Here is a 12858-nt window from a genome sequence, read left to right as displayed (position 1 = left end):
AATCCCTAACCCCATCCCCATCCCCACTGCCAGTAATAAATGGGTCTGGAGTAGGCAGGCCTAGGCCAGTTTGCACCTAAGAGTCACTAAGAGGGGTTTTCTAGGCACTTCTGGAAAATATGTTCCCTTACCCTTAAGAAAGAGCCATAGGCTCCTGGTTGAATCCTTAGACTTCAGGACTCTCTTCCAACATGGCCCAAGACAACTCTCCAAACAATGAAGTGTAGATGCAGCCACACCAAATTCACCAAAACTCTTACCCAAGTTATGCTACCAAACAGAGATGTGCTTTAGAAATCAACACTGAAGGGTCTAGAATCCAGATTTGGTTTCAGAATTGAAGAACTAGGCACTTATTCCAGAAAAGATCAGAACCTGAGGAGGACTTAGAATCAAGCCAGGACGAAGATCACCCTGAAGAGAAGATTCAAAGCAGAGAAGATAGACAATGTCCTACCAGCTACGCTTCCTCCCAATTACATACCCTCAGCAAGGGATTTATGGACAAACCTTATCCTGGGATTGATTCCAGAGAGCAACTTGTTAAAGAAATTGAGGTTCCAGAACTGAGCACAAATTTGGTTTCAAAATTAAAGATCTAGATTCCACGTCCAGATAAAAGGAGAACCTGATGGGGCCTTAGAACAAAGACAAAACCAGAGACAAGATCTCAGAGATGAGAGAGTTCGTGGTACAGAAACTACAGAAAATGGCACCAATCTCACTAGCAACTGTCTTATTTCTCTGGAGCCAGAACAGAGTGAACAGAGAGACAAATTCAGAGTATCTGATATCATCAGATTGGGGTCCAAATCACTCTCTCTCTTCCTGGAAATGTACCCTTCTAAACATACCTTCAGCTCCTCTAGAAGCTGAGCCTTCTGGAGATGGTAAATAGGAATTTAGGAGCCAGAGACATATAAAGTACCACGCAGCCCTACTGAGCCTGGATCCAGAGTTCGGCAGATCTCGAGGACAATGAACATGAACTTATTAATATATATTTTTAAAAAAGAACAAAAAGAAAATGAAAGAGCCGTAGGAAGTTAGCAGAATGTTTGAAAAAGGAGGCAATTAGCCCATAACTACTAGAACTTTCTAAGAACTGGGAAACTTACTTTAGGATAAAGTCAGCACTGGGGATAGGAGAGCAAAGGAATGGAAAGAGCCACTGGATCCACCAATCCTTACCCCTACCCCTGCCTCTGAGTTCCTATACTTGTGCCAGTAAGCTTCTTTACCATGGGAGCTAATTCGAAGTTGAGTTGGCTTTCCTGTTACTTGTATTTTATTTTATTTTATTTATTTATTTATTTATTTTTTTGGCGGTACGCGGGCCTCTCACCGCTGTGGCCTCTCCTGTTGTGCAGCACAGGCTCCGGATGCACAGGCTCAGCGGCCATAGCTCACGGGCCCAGCCGCTCCGCGGCATGTGGGATCCTCGCGGACCGGGGCACGAACCCGTGTCCCCTGCATCGGCAGGCGGGCTCCCAACCACTGTGCCACCAGGGAAGCCCCCTTTTTTTTTTTTTTTTTTTTTTTTGTATTTTAAATTATCCTACTGATATAGCCTGGTAAACATTAAAAAAAAAATGGTGACCATGCATGGCCTCATGGCCTGATTTCACTCCCAGCATGGTCCATTTGTTCAAGCTAGTCTTCCTTTTCCATAATTATGACAGCCTGCTCACCTGACAGGTGCAGCCTTTCTCTTGACAAGGAGGCCTGGCTGGAAAATTTCAGCTGGAGTCCCAGTGCCTGTAATGTCCCTCCCATCCTCCCACCCATCCATCCATCTACCATCCAGCTGATGGATCAACAGATTTACTGCAATCATTTATCAAAGCATTTTGCTAGGTATTGTTAGGCTACCAAAAGAAAAAAATCAAGTGCTCTCTGCTCTCAAAGACCTTACCGTCTGAAAGGGGCAGGAAATTACATATATAATTATCTATGGCAAAATGTATAAAACTGTTAAGTGTCACTAAAGTGCAGATAAAGTGCCACAGCCGATTAACAAAAGGAAAAGATTGTTTTCCGCTTGGGGGATTAGGGCCATTTAAAAAAAATTTTTTTAATTGAAGTATAGTTGAATTACAATGTTGTGTTAATTTCTGCTGTACAGCAAAATGATTCAGTTATACATATATATTCTTTTTCATATGCTATTCCAGTATGGTTTATTACAGGATATGGAATATAGTTCCCTGTGCTATACAGGAGGACCTTGTTAAAGATGGATTTTGAGTTAGATCTTGGGTGATACAGAAACAATGCAAAGAAAAGAAGCATTCCTGGCCGAGTGGGAGCAGGAAGCAAAGGCCCAGAAGACAATCATGGAGAGAGGATAGGGAACAGCTGGCTAAGAAATAGAGCTGGAGCTTGAAAGGGTCATTGAGGCCAAATGGTGAAGGGCTGTGACTCCAAGTCCAGGTGTTATTACGTGGGCAGGAGGGTGGAAATTGAATCAGGTATGAGCTGGGCAATAGAGTGTGGTTTGGAAAGAAAGAAATTGAGTATTCAAGACGGGGCATAGCAGGAGCAGAGAGCAGAACCTAGGTGGAGTGGTTTCTCTGTGTAAAGGTACACTGGAGCACATTAAAATGTTCAGAGTTTATTGGCGCATACAATGGTTCGAATCAGGCAACACAGAACCAAAGGTGGTTAGGGACACTCAGCCAACAGAAGGTAGGGAGAGGTTTTTATAGAGGGGACATGGAAGCAAAGCAAGGAAATTATTTGCTTGGCTATAGCTTAAGTAGCTACCTTCTTTGGGAAAGCCTAGGTGTCTGTTTGTGATTGTTCTTAAATTTCATTTTGCAGGATATGAGTGCATTGACTCTGGCTTAAGTTTTAATTTTCTTGCGTGGGCTGCCAAGACACTAGAGCCGCCTCAGTCTAATGCCCTCTTTGTTTAATTACTTTAACACCGGAAACATCCAGGAAATTCTCTTCTGTAGTCATGAGCCAAGCTAGTAGATATAGGAGACCCTCCTTGTGAGGTGGGGTCTAGATGGAGGGACAGTTATCCAGAGTCTAGGGGTGTCATGCCAGCCCCTCATTGGTCAGGCCTAGCCAACACACTTAGGAGCAGTGAGGTGACAAAACCCTGGATCGGAACCATGTGGACCAACAGGACATAGGTGAGTGCTGCCTGTGTCCAAGGACCAGACAGGTGAGTATCTGAGTAGAGAAGACAAGATCCAGAAGTGGTACCCACCTGGGAAGGACAGAAGAAAGGCAATTCAGAAGCGAACCGGTTGGGAGTATGAGATTAACGAACGCACACTACCACGTATAAAATAGATAAACAACAAGGATTTACTGTATAGCACAGGGAGCTATAGTCAATATCTTCTGATAAACTATAATGGAAAAAAATCGGAAGAAGAATATAGATAGGTACATATATATAGGTATAACTGAATCACTTTGCTGTACAACTGAAACTAAAACAATATTGTAAATCAACTATACTTCAGCAAAAATAGGAGAAGAAGAAGAAGAAGCAGCAGAAGCAGCTGACCAGGCAATAGCATCAAAGGCCCAAATACTGGGTTTGGGCAGAGGGTCAAGAGCCTAGACAAGGAATCAGGATAAGAGCTATGTTGTAGAGACAAGGTGATGAGAGCAGAGGTTTCAGAGTCGAGCAGACCCAGGTTTGAATCCAATGGCGACTATTTTACCTGCTGTGTAAACTTGGGCAAGCCACATAACCTCTCTGAGCCTCCATTTCCTTGACTAAAAAGGAACATAATAATGTCTACCTCACAGAGTTGTTACAACGAGTATAAATAATTCATGAAAAGTGCCTGGCACTTGGAGTTGTCAACAAATGAGAGCTATTATTATTATCAATATCATCCTCATTATTTATATTGAACCACAGAGATTTCTTCGGCTCAGAATGAGAAGATAAAGCAAATGAGAGGCGTGTTTGCCAAGACCAGAGAAGCCAGGAGGGGGAGCCGGGCCTCTCCAGAACTGATCCCAGATGACTTCTCTGACTTAGGGACTGGCCATTTGTAATTGTCGGTGTGTTCTTGTCATTTGTTCTTATACTCTGTGCTGCTATCACCACTGTCATCATTCCCTTCAGCAAAAATGAAAAGAACCTTTGATTTTTGTTAAAACAGCCACACGGCTTGTGCTCTGTGGCCGGCATATCTATTCATCTTTTCTGTGGGGTGAGCTGTCACTGATATCCAAGGATACCACCTGCTGGGGGGTTCTGACAACGGTCTCTATGGTTTCTGGCCAGATCTCATTAGCTAAGTGAGGTGGAGCCCCGCGAGGTTAATAGGTTAATGCTGGCAGGGGAGGTTAGAAGGAAAAGGGAGATGGGAGACACAGGTGGTTACAAGAGATGATTTTCGAGATGGAAGGACATGGCTGACTCAGCCTGGTGTCAGGGGATGTTTATTGCGGTAGAAATCCAAGGTCACACCCTTTTGCAGCCTCTGGGGGTTCCGTGATGGCATATTTCATCAGAGGAGGACGTTTCGCTGCAGTGATCCTGCATTGTTTCCAGCTAATGTGGTTTTCATCATTTACACTGAACTCACTCAACCCTTAGTGCCCAATCCAATAACAACCAACATTTATTAAACCCTTACTGCATGCCAGACACTGGGCTAACGCATTTTACGTACTGTCGCATTTAAGCCTCATCACAGCTCTATGAAGCTGGTACTATTGTTTGCTCCATTTTATAGATTAATAGAGGCTCAGAGAGGTTAATCAACTTGTCCAAGGCCACACAGCTGGTAAAACTCTGAGCCAAGTTCGGAATTCAGGTTTTGTTGATTCTGCTTCTCCAGCTCTGAATTAGAATGCTAACCAGTGTCCCTCACACTTTAATATGCATATGAGTCACAGGGGATTTGTAAAAAATGAAGATTTTGACTCAGTAGCTCTGGATGGGGTCTGAGAGGCTGCATTTCTAACTAGCTCCCGGGCTATGTGTATGCAGTTGGTCCATGAATCGTACTTGGAGCAGCAAGGGGCTTGCCTGATAGATCTGATTCCCAATGGTTGGTAGGTTTCTGTCCTGAGAAGTTTGGATTTTGGTCTTGGATAAGAAGCTTTCAAACCATTTATGGAGTGTGTATTCATTTTTCACACTGAGTAACACATCATCACAAATTTAGCACCTTAAACAACACCCATTTATTATCTCACAGTTTTTGTGTGTCAGGCGTCTGGGAAGAGCATGACTTGGCTCAGAGTCTCACAAGGCTGAATCAAGGTGTCATCCGGGCTGTGTTCTCATTTGGAGCTCAGGTTTGTCCGAGTTCATTCTGGTGGTCACAGAATTCAGTGCCTTGAAGCTGGAGGACCGAGGTCCCTGTTCCCTGGTCGGCTGTCACCAGGGGCCCACTCTCAGCCATGCTGGGAAATGCTGTATTTCTTGTCACCTGGCTCTTCCGTCTTCAAAGCCAGCAATGGAGAATCTCCTTTCTGTCAAATCTTTCCCATACTTCAAATCTCTTTGGCTTTTTCTGCCTCTGACCTCTAGTTGCAGATTTAAAGGGCCATGCAATTAGGTCAAGACCACCCAGACAATCTCCCTATGTTAAGGTGAAACTGATTTGGGACCTTAATTACACCTGTAAAATTCCTGCACAGCAGCACCTAGGTTAGTGTTTGACTGAAAAACTCGGAGAAGGCTTGATACCAGGAGCCAGAAATCTTGGAGGACATCTTAGAATTCTGCCTATAACAAAAGGTTTTGGTGTTTCTGGTTGAGCTGTGTGTTGATTGAGTGATGATTTTAGAGCCATGGGAACTGAGACTATATAAACTGCCTCATTTCTGCTTTCATTTCTTATCTTTACTATTAAAATTTACCAACAATGCTTTCAAAATAGAAATGAACTGTCTTGGCGGAGATTCCAGCAAATTGAGCTAAGCTCTTTTTCTTGTTTGTTGTATAAACTGAAAGTGTAAAATAGCAACTGATACATAGATCATTTGGAGTTTTTCACTGACACATAACCAATGTCCAGGATAAGTCCCCAGACAGAGGGATATTTACCCCAAGGCAGCAGCTTCTACTCAAAAAACCCTGAGTGCTCCGTAGATGACATGAGCTGATTAAACGTTAGTGCCTGCAGGGAGATCAGCTTGGTGCTTTGTGACCACCTAGAGGGGTAGGATAGAGGGAGTGGGAGGGAGATGCAAGAGGGAGGGCATATGGGGATATATGTATACTTACAGCTGATTCACTTTGTTATACAGCAGAAACTAACACAACAATGTAAAGCACTTATACTCCAATAAAGATGTTAAAAAAATAAAATAAAATAAACATTAGTGTCTGTATTTTAAAGAAGGAGGGTTTGCAATGCCCTGACGTCAAAGATCTGACTGAAGTCCCAGGACTCAAACCCATCTTTTCTGAGTTCTATCTTGTTTTCCTCCCAATGGCACTGTCCTAGTTACATGGCTCATAAAGTGTTAACCCAGGATTGTTTTCCTTACTTGGATCTCAAAGAAGACAAGTTTAAGTGAGAAGTGGGAAATAAGCTGCTGGAAACCTGCAGGGGGAGGAAATTCCTAGGGGTTTTCTGTAGTCTGGAGAGTTCCCTCTCCAAGAAAAGCAGAGAGGGGAGGAACACGCACACCCTGTAGATCCTAGGTTTGGAAAGTGTAGCCAAAGACTGCCCCTGGTCAGGAGGTGGGGCTAAGCAGGACATAATCCTGGTGATGCTCTTTCCAAGACAATTCTCCTTAGTACCTTCAAAGCTATAGCAAGAACACCATGTGGGAAATACTGCAATTTTCTTAGCCCACAACATAGAGCTCACAGCATAGAGCGCAGCGAGGGAATGGCTGAGGGAAAATCCCAGTGTCCATGGCAACCTCGGGGCGAGGAGGGGAAATTGGTAGTGGTGTTTCTTCCTCCAGAGCCTGAAAGGCATGGCTGAGGTAACTGCCCTTAACTATATTTTTGCCAACACATAACAAGCTCTGCTTTGCATTTTTGGTCTCATGGCATCATTTCTGAAATACAAATCATAAAAGCAGTAAATTTCTGCTGTGCCTGCTGAGACTTGCTTTATCACTCTCTTATTTTAGCATCAAGAAAATGACGCTGTCTTTCCAGCTGGGAGATATTTTGATTGTTCCAGACAGAAAGCTGGCTGATCACATTAAGAGTGAGAGAGAGACAGAGGGAGAGAGAGGGAGTGTAGTTTTACGGTGTGTACGTGTCTCCTTTCTGGGGCTGAGAAGGAAATGATCTCATCTCAGCAACGGATAAACACATTTTGACTTTTGACGGTAACTGATTCCCAAGTTGAGACTTTCTATGAAGTCTTCTAACACTGTGGCAGTTTGCTAACAGACAAGGAGAATTCCTCACTAAGGTTATCATTAGCAGAGCTCTCTGCCACTGGTTCTAAATAGAGGCATAAATGTAGGGTAGCAAAATAGAGACTAGAAATAAGAGAGTTGGAATGAGTGATCTCTAAAGGCCCCTTTGATTTAAAGAAAATTCCAAGGTGGACATTGGCAGACTTAGAAATGATGATAAATGCCCGAAAAGGGAGAGTATAAACTTAGGAAGGTAACAGAAATCTTCTTGACTGATAAATGAATTTGTGTGTGTGTGTGCACATGCATGTGTGTGTGTGTGCATGCTTGTCTCCAACTTAGAGGTGATTTTTTTTTTTTTTTAATTTCAGAATGATGGCTTAGTTGATGGCAGAGTGGAAAGGACACACAGGTCAGCCAGAAGCCCTGGAGCACAGCAGACGTTCCCAGAAGGTTTTGGCAGAAAGAGTCAGACTGAGAAGCTGGCCGGCTGGCAGTGCCAGGAAGGGGAAGAGATGAAGTATATGTGAGTGGAGCATAGCCCACATGGTAGAGAGGTCTGGGCAGCCTGAAATCCAAACTAGCTGCTGTGGATAATGTGTTGTGGGAACGGATTCTTGCAGAGTGTGGTTCAGAGGCAGGATTTGGGAGGATTGACAAGAACAAGAGCCCAGCACCCAATCCAGAACAAATGGGATAGAACAAGGATCCCGGAAATGGGACCCAGATTCAGGTTGCTAGGGACTTGATCCCCAGGCATGAGACTAGGATGTGGGAAAAGGTTTGTGTAGACCCCACAGCAAGGCTGATTTGATGCTCTTCTCTAGAGAAACCAGCTTAGGGCTCCTTAAATTCTCCCAGACCGTAGAGATCTCGAGGGCCTCAGCTGGACTAACTGGCAAATCACAGAATTAAGCATGCAATTTCAAGAAGTTTAAAATGTGGTTCCTGTCCTCAGGGGTTATCATTTATTGGGAAAGAAAAGGTCAGCTCACATGAAACAGAGAAAAATATGTCTGGATGTCCCTTAACTGCGTTAGGTACACGTTGCAGGTGTTACAAAAAAAGAAACAATTAGTATGTGCCAGGGAGGTCAAGGAAAGTTTCGTAGAATTGGTGGGCCATGGGGGATGGTTTGAATTTTTAAGCAAAGAGAAGCAGATTCTGGGCATTGGGAGTAGGAGATGTTCACGGGGGTGGAGAGAGGAGGGTAAAAAATATCCTGAGATATCTTCCTCATCCTGTTCCTACCCAGGTAAGAATAGTTAAGACTCTTTCCTGCAAGGGCAGCCACTGGTGGAACAGCTGATGGATGAGTACTTGGAAAGCAGAAGATAAAGAAAGGAGGTGGAGTTCGCTTGATAAGAGTAGAATATGGTGAGGATGACACTGCACGTAGCTCCCAGGCTCTGTAGTTGTGGCCAAGAATCTGTTTCAGTCTCTTAGCTAATCCAGCCTTGACTTGCAACAGTGCCCATCAGAAGCCTGCAGGGCATTTTCCTACATGCTTCCTGCCTGGGTTCCCCAACCTTACTTATCACTCTGATTCCTGGTTCCTTTCCATTTGCTTAATGACTATGATTGAATCAAATTTTCCTATTGATTAAAACTCTTGGGATCTTAGAGCCTGAGTCAATGTTTTCTCCCCGCTGGATGACATAATGAGACACACTGTGTTCCAAAAACTCTGGATCCCATTGCTGACGGAATAGGTCACCTGTTTAGCATCATCAGAATGAGTGTCACCTTCAAGATGACTGCTCTATATTGAGAAGAATGAATCAACTCAGCATATTTGTCTATCTCTGTGACTTTTACTGTAAAAAAATAAGCTTCAGGGGCTTCCCTGGTGGCGCAGTGGTTGAGAGCCTGCCTGCCGATGCAGGGGACACGGGTTTGTGCCCCGGTCCGGGAAGATCCGACATGCCGCAGAGCGGCTGGGCCCGTGAGCCATGGCCACTGAGCCTGCACATCCAGAGCCTGTGCTCCGCAATGGGAGAGGCCACAGCAGTGAGAGGCCCGCGTACCGCAAAAAAAAAAAAAAAAAAAAAAAAAAAAAAAAAAAATGAGTTTCAACATATTTGTTTAGCACTGACAGTTGTCTTTCCCAGTCTGCTGCTGCTTAAGAAATTCCTAATTGTTAATGTCAGATCCCAGGACACTGACCTAGCCTATAACGCTGAGAAAGGAACTGGTGGTAGAGAGTCTTGGCTCTCAGCTGCTGTTTGAATCCTCAGGAGAAATGAGAAATAGGAGCTGGAATAATTCCTTTCCATTAGCAGCTGTTTAAGCAGACCTGACACTTGGGTTGGATTAGTATTTCAACTCACCCCAATGTAGCAACTTTTTCATCTTCAGAAGATAACGTATGTACCACACCACTGAGGAGGCTTTTTCTGTGGGCTTGTACCAGGAAAGAGCCAGGCACCCTACAGGGCTGGACTGGGTGACCTGTGCAAAGTGCCGGTGGTTCTGGGAGGTAATGACAGTGATTGACACTTGTTCAGCAATTTACAGCAGATTGTTTCAAACCTCATTTAATCCTCTCAACAAGCCTGAGAAAAAGAGGTTATTTTACTATGCATTCTACAGATGAGCAAAGGAACTCCCTTTCTTAAGCAAAAGTCAGTAAGTTGCAATCCAGAAATGAACCCAGTCTGTCTGAATCTCAATCCCACATCCTTCCCAGTGAACCAGAGGTTCTAGTCCACTGTGTAGCCATCACTTGTGAGATGTCACACAATAATTTGTGATTAACAAAACAATTAGATTTGATGGTGATTGACTGATTTAAATTGAGGTAAAATTGGTATGTGACATTATATTAGTTTCAGGTGTAGTGGTGACATATTTTAGAATCATAAATCAGAGTAGGTGATGTCTCTCTCACTTTCTTGTATTCAAATATGCTTTTGGAGCAAGGAGAATGGGTCAACTTGCAGCAAGCTCCCTGGGGAACCACACACACACACACACACACACACACACACACACACACACACACACACACACACACAGCAGTTTTATCTGTGCCATAGCACTGAAAGACCATGGCTGGTAGAGACAATGATAGTTGTCATGGTTATAAGTTATTGCCCTGTTTCACTTCCCTGCAAAACACTGGTTTTCACCAAAGTTTGAATCTGGGTTCTCCTACAAGACTGTGCTGCTTGTGTGAATGTCATCCATCTTGAACATCTCCAGAAGACTCAGGTGGGGAATCATTGGAGCTCATCATGCAGCCTTCCCAACAGATCTGACTCTGGCAGCACACAGTTGGGTTCCTGGGAGCTACTACTCTGTATCAATGCTGGGTACCCATCCCAGACACATACTAAGGTAAGTGGACTTTGCTTAGAGGGAAAACTTGTATAACCAACTCTTAATTTTTATTTGTACATAATGTTAAAACTACAGTGTTCTCTTAATGGCAATATTATCACTCTGTAATGTAGGCCATAGAAAACTGTAAATGCTATTATTACACAAATACAATATAAATATTCTTGAAGACCTGGGAACTTGCTGCAGCATCACTCTTGGCCACTCTGCAGATGTTCAGAAGCTGTACCACTTAGTGTGACTTAGTAGAAACACTCAAAATACGTTTGGGAGCCATTTTTACACAAAATGCTGTGATTTCTGCCCCCCTCCCCCCCCCCGGAACACTTGGCAAGTCTGGAGACATTTTTTATTGTCACGACTGGAGGCTGGTTTGCTACTGCTACGGGCATCTAGAGATGCTGCTAAACATCTTACAAGACAGCCCCCTCAAGACAAAAAATCATTCATCTCAAAATATCAAGAGGGCCGAGGCTCAAACTCTGATCTACACTGACACAAAAAGTATAAACACGTTGATAAAAATTTTTATGTGATGCAGCTGAGCAAATGCAATCAGGTTCAATCATAGAAGGGGAGAAAATTTGTTATTAGAACTCAGCCATCTCTATGTCCTTCAGCTTTTGGGCATCAGTTTTGCTCAAGCCTCCAGATTACAGGTGGAAAGTCACCCTCAGTATTTCCTGTGGGTTTCTGGCTGGCTTTTGTCTTAGCAGTGGGCTGTTGATGCTATTTGCTTTTTTTCACTGCTACTACCTGTTCCAAACTGTTGCTTTCAACTCCTGCATCTGCTGCCTGCCTCCCCAGGCCCATTCCTCTTTCTCGCTCTCTGCAAATCCTGAAAAAACACCTCTTACATGTGCTTACTGTAGGTTGCAAACTATTGCTGATGGTTCAGGGTTATTTGTACATTTCTCAAGTCTTCCTCACCACATGAAATTTCCTCCTGGCCATGATTTTACATAGGGTTTCACTATCCCATCCAGATATCACTCTCTCATGCCCCGCTCATCTCTTTCAGGTGCCTTATGCTGTCTCTTGAGCGGCCAGCTAAAAACTCACAGATTCCTATTTCTTTAGTATACAAAGTAATTTGGCCTTTTTTGTTTCACTTGCTTCTTCTCTTGCCCTGGGTCAGGTGGAAGTGGGATCAATCAAATAAGAACATCAAAGCATTTTCCTAGACAAATAACAGCAATCATAAAAAACCCATATCCCATGGGCTGAAGGCAAAATTGTAAGTACTGGTTTTTTTTTATTATTTAATTAACTTATTTATTTATTTATTTATTTATTTTATTATTTTTTTTCTTTTTGCGGTATGCGGGCCTCTCACTGTTGTGGCCTCTCCGGTTGCGGAGCACAGGCTCCGGATGCGCAGGCCCAGCGGCCATGGCTCACGGGCCCAGCCGCTCCGCGGCATATGGGATCCTCCCAGACCGGGGCACGAACCCGTGTCCCCTGCATCGGCAGGCGGACTCTTAACCACTGCGCCACCAGGGAGGCCCAACTTATTTATTTTATTATTGGCTGTGCTGAGTCTTTGTTGCTGCACGCGGGCTTTCTCTACTTGCGGAGTGTAGGCTTCTCTAGTTGCGACGAGAAGGGGCTACTCTTTGTTGCGGTGCGCAGGCTTCTCATTGAGGTGCCTTCTCTTTGCTGCGGAGCACAGGCTCTAGGTGCATGGGCTTCGGTAGTTGTGGGTCCCAGGCTCTAGAGCGCAGGCTCTGTAGTTGTGGTGCAAGGGCTTAGTTGCTTCGCAGCATGTGGGATCTTCCAGGAGCAGGGCTCGAACCCATGTCCCCCTGCATTGGCAGGTGGATTCTTAACCACTGTGCCACCAGGGAAGTCAGTAAGTACTGTTTTACATAGAATTTTTTTTTCTTCGCTTTCCAACAGACTGGAGAGAAACAATGTGATGTAGCTATTAAGAACAGTGGGCACTGGAGTTAGACCATCAAGGATTTGAATCTTGGCGCTACCATTTTTTGCCTGTGTGAACTTGGGCAAGTTACTAACCAATCTGTCCCTTAGTTTCCTCACTATTACAATGGGGAAAATAATAGTACCATCCTCACAGAGCTGTTGTGAGAATTAAAAAGTTAGTGCATGAGAAGTACTTTAGCTCAGTGGCTGACACAGGGAAGCTACTCAACAAACGGTGAGTATTGATGAGTGGGGTATATAAGCAGACTTCTC

At 44.1% G+C, this 12858-nt stretch overlaps 1 pseudogene; it reads left to right on the top strand.

Annotated features, from left to right (window-relative positions):
* The first annotated feature begins 227 nt into the window (after positions 1 to 227).
* Positions 228 to 876, top strand: LOC132488036 (double homeobox protein A-like; annotated as a pseudogene).
* The last annotated feature ends 11982 nt before the right edge of the window (positions 877 to 12858 follow it).

This window comes from Mesoplodon densirostris, chromosome 4 (assembly GCF_025265405.1).
Source record: "Mesoplodon densirostris isolate mMesDen1 chromosome 4, mMesDen1 primary haplotype, whole genome shotgun sequence".
NCBI lineage: Eukaryota > Metazoa > Chordata > Mammalia > Artiodactyla > Ziphiidae > Mesoplodon > Mesoplodon densirostris.
The sequence above is the reverse complement of the archived record's forward strand: the minus strand, read 5'-3'. Positions and strand labels throughout refer to the sequence as shown.